Below are 4,993 nucleotides of genomic sequence, written 5' to 3'. Positions count from 1 at the left end.
GTATTTGATCTGTTTATTTTTTTTAATGAACATCTATTTAAAGTATAAAAGGCCACATTATCAAACATAATTTACAACAGGGGAAGATCATCGTTAATATATTAGATATACAGATTTTGACATATTGTAATTATTTTGATTTAGATCCAAATGAATTTCAGTTATGTACCACACTGATATGTCAATATTTTAAATATATATTCTTTTATACATCTTCAATAAATATAAAAGGGCTCAAATGTATCAACTGGCAAAGATGGCAAAGAAAACAGCAGCCCACTAAACAGCCACTTGAGAGGACTCACAGAGAGGCTAACCTCTTCCACTCACTCTTTCCCTGGGAGCCCCTGTCCTTCCATAAGCTAACATGGAAAGCCATGGATATACCATTCATAAAATCCAGAACAGAGCAGCCATTAAAAACAAGGGCTATACAGTACATAGATAAGTCAGATTTTGCAGGGTTTGCAGGGTTCCCAACTCTAAAAGCCTGTTCACACTAGTCATTAAATGCGTCTTGGGCAAATCTGATTGCAAGTGATCAGCCAAGACGCATTTCGTTCACACCAGTATTCTAATATGCGTCTCAGCTGATCACTTGCATTCGGATTTACCTGTAGAATGTAACTTTAGAATTTAGAATGTTTATCTATTGGTTTATCATCATGGACGAAGACGCATAAGGACGGATTGAGCGTTCACACTACAGAACATATGTGGATACATGCGTCTTAAACTACCTCCACATGTGGTTAAGAACAATCTGATTCCAAACCGTTTTGGTCATTGTTCACACCAGTCTTTAGAACGAGACACTTGCAATCAGATTTGCCCAAGACGCATTCTAATGACTAGTGTGAACAGGCTCTAAGTGAAATGTAGAGTTACATGACCTTCCTTGACCGAAAAAAAAAAAAAAAATTCCATGACTCACAATGAAGGGTACAATATACTGGCCAAAGATTTCAGAACAACTTGATTTAGGCGGGGATCACACTAGCCAGCGGCAAGCGGCAGGTTTCTCTATGGTTCGGCTGCGGAACGGTATGTTGACCAATCAGATTTGTCTAAGAACGTAGCAACAAAGATTGAACTTAGGAAGGAGATAGAATGTTTTGGATAATTATTATGGTCTGAGCGTTGCGTTACGCTTGCCACTGGCTAATGTGATCCCCGCCTTAAGAGGAACAAATGGACATGGAATAAACGAAGTTGGGCTAACCATAACTACTCAAGCAAGCAGCAAAGCTTATGACCAGATATACACAAATTCTGCATGGATATATTTGTGTTAGACTTAATATACTTTGGCAAGTAGATTTTAAAATGCTACAACAACATTCCCTGATATTCCATGACTTTGCCTCAAACATGGTTAAATTCCCTGACTTTCCATGTCTGGAATAGGCTTAATCAAAATTACATGATATTCCAGAAATTCCTTAGGGGAACCCCATTTATGGGAAAGTGGGTTACAAAAAGGTTTGCAAAATTTCCATTTACATAACCAATTAACTAAAGGTTTCCTCCTATTACAGTTTTTCCAGTATGATTTCTCAACACGACAAGCACGGTCAAAAAACTGTGTGCAACCGTGCTCTCCAGTCCATCCATTTCTCTTCTAACGTTCTTCAAGCCAAAATGCGTTTTTACGCACGCTATCAAATTAAGTCCTTTTTAGTCCTTTTTAATTTTAACATTTTTCAATTTACCATTAACTCTAGATGAGATTATTCTTTCTTTTTATGATGATATATGATATATACATTATAAAAATACTCATACAAAAAATAAACAAATATTAATTATTATCTATGGCTCTAACAAGTAGCCAGGCTGAGGCAGCTTGAAGGTGTACTGTGCAAGTTTTTTTTTAGCTTAATTTGCCTTAACTAATCAGCTTCGGAGTCATTGGAATGGTTATTAGACTTATTTCGGGTTGAATGACGGCTACATCCACAAAGGGCCGTACTGAGCTTCCATGATAAGGGTCAGTCTCCTCAACAGAGAGTTGCAATGTCCCATCTGTGGTAAGAATAAAAAGGATATCTGTTAATAATGTAGTTAGTGTGTGATACAGATGAACAATACAAAACAAGTATAAATCAGCCTTTGTTAAGGTGACTATTGGCAGCAGTAAATCACAATAATGTGTTGCTTGAATCACAAACTATTTTACCTGCATCATGAGGCACCCTACAGATGCAGCATCTCAGTGTGGTCCAGACATCCCGGACGACTGCTGCGATTCTCGCTGTAAAGTGGAAATATTTGTTAGGAACTTCTTTACAACCACCTTATAAAGGTTTGACTCATCAACCATCTTATGAAGAATGATAAAGATATCAAATCAAACTTTTGATTCACTTTGTGCCAATGGCAGGAATTGGTAGCCTAATTCTTTAAAGAATCAGCCAACGTGTTGACAGTGCTATTTGGTATTTAAGGGAATGCAGGCTAATGTCTTCCAATAGCACAACATTTATAAATATACAATATTTTCAAAACAGGCTTTTTTCAATATCCTTTCTCAGCCCAGTGGGTTAATGAGAGTTGGACATTCTCCTGATAAAGAGTAGAGATTTGAACAGCTGTGCACCAGGTCATGCACCAGGGCAAAGTTCATGGAATTAGGGCTTGGGATCATGACGTGAAACTTTACGGGCAGCCATATTGGCAGCCTCACTCCTTAGTTTACTATGGATTACTATGGATTTACTCCCGCCTGTTACTAAGTTTTTGCCTTCTTGGTCGTATGTTGCTGTGTAGTGGGGTGTAACAGCCCAACCCACAATCGCAAGAGGAAAATAATCGCTAATACTATACATTTTCTGCTTCTTGTCTTCTGTGTCTGAATGAATTGATTATTACGTTTGGTGCGCTACCAACATGGCGGATATATTCCTAGAATGCGACGCGTGTGCCCGAGCCCTATTAGGCCTAAGTAGAGATGCAACATAACGGTTTCCAGCTATTTGAATAGCATTCTAGGCTTATGCCAGGAGTAGACAACCTGCTGCCCAAGGGCAATTTCACTTTGAAAGTGCAAAAAAGAATATTTTTAGTTCTGTCTGGGTGAAATACCGACCAACTAACTAGGCTATATGATTATTCACAGTGGTGTAGTCCAGGGTATACGCAGGTATACGGCGTATACCCACTTATTTTTCAGTCAACATCGCGGATACCCACTTCTAAACCCCCTTGATGCCTTTCCCAGACCGGCCCGCGTAAGGTCCATGAAAAAACAGTAGCCAAGAGCCTATCATAGAGATAATGCACGCAAATCAACATCGTTGCTTTTATTTGTAAAGCTTTCTTACACCCATACGTTTGTGCGTGGATGCATACGACACCCTCACTGATGTGCTGGTGAGTAGTTTCGCATCGACACAATGCAGTTGCATCGGCGGTGACAACCTGTCAAAGTTTTGTTTGCGTCGCTTACCAGCGCAACGGTAGCCAGAATGTCGAACTCTTACTGCTGCTTGGTGGCGATACGAATAGTTGATTTCAAAATGTTACTGACAGACAGTTTACAATCGGAATACCCCGTAATTGTAACCAAAATATGTCTGAGTTTATTTGCAAAGCTTATGTTAGCGAACTAGCGACGTTACCCACAGGTTGCTTGGAGCAGCCGGATCAACACACAGCAGAGCGAGTTGACCAATCAGTGCATTAAAGCAAAAACACCCTACATTCACAAAAAAGTTTTATTTGTGAATGTTGATTATACTGACATAGCCTACTATTGTCTGCTCCACATTTGCTCTGTATGTAGGCTATAGTACCATTTAATGATGGTCTTTGACAAATTGCTGAGTGTTGATCAAATGGAGGCACATGTTTGTACTGACTCCTTCACATTTCCATGGCCTAGCTAGCCCAATTATAGCCTAGGCAATAGTAGCTACTATTCTTTGTACCAGTCTTTGTAAACTGGGGAAAAAAAAACATATCAATGTCAATTTTTTTTTAGAATGAGGATTAAATACTGGACATACATATTGCTGTTTTTATTAGGCTATGTCTCCCTCACATTTTCACCTGTTCTTACTATAGTAACCAAAACCATATGATTTACTTAATGTTAAACAAGAACAGAATATAATTGAACAGAATTGAGTTCAGACTTGAGTTCTGTGTTTTGAGTTCGGCCCTCCTCAACAGTACCAGTTTCTCATGTGGCCCCTTGGGGGGGGGGGGGGGGGGGGGGGGGGGGAATGCCCACCCCTGGTCTACATGTCACTGTTTCGAGAACAGGGCTTTTTTTCTGGACAATTTATTTATTTATTTATTAAGGTGAAAACCGAGAGTATACCCACTTCTCCAGGGACCACTACACCACTGATTATTCATTAAATCACTCAAGGTGACCAAGTGAATAGTTAAAATAACTAGTGCGTCTTGAGACTGACCCTGTATTTCAAGCGCCACATTGGGTCTTGAAAATTGGCTGGTGGGCTGCATGTTTCTAATAAAAAATATATTGACAATTTCAGTGCATTCGTTACTTTAGTAATCATATGCAATATGCATGTGACAAATAAAACCTCCTTGTATCCCATCACTTGTCAACAATGACAAGCCATCTGAAATCTGCCGTGCTCTCTCCCTTTTGTGTGCGCTCAAATACGTTCCCAATTAAATGGGGCAGCATAACGTAAATTGGATCTGCCGCAATGGAGATCACAAGAGTATCATCTCGATGTAACATGCTGTTTTGAGATGTAATTCTGGGAGTTCTTGATTAAGAGGGGAAATTAAGGGGGAAATCGAAAAAACAATGGGGGAATTCAGAAGGCTTTTCTCCTTTCAAAAGTAAGGCATTTATAAAGGGTGAAATTAAGGGGATTTGTTTTGTAGTGTGCGCTGAATATGTTTTATTCTTTACATAACCCTCAAACTAGTTGGCACCCCCAACATACATTATAAGGTGCCCTATCCTTTTTTTATACAGATATTGCAGTGATAAGGACACTTTGAAAGT

This window comes from Sardina pilchardus, chromosome 15 (genome assembly GCF_963854185.1).
Source record: "Sardina pilchardus chromosome 15, fSarPil1.1, whole genome shotgun sequence".
Taxonomy (NCBI): Eukaryota; Metazoa; Chordata; class Actinopteri; order Clupeiformes; family Clupeidae; genus Sardina; species Sardina pilchardus.
This window is presented reverse-complemented; position numbering follows the sequence as displayed.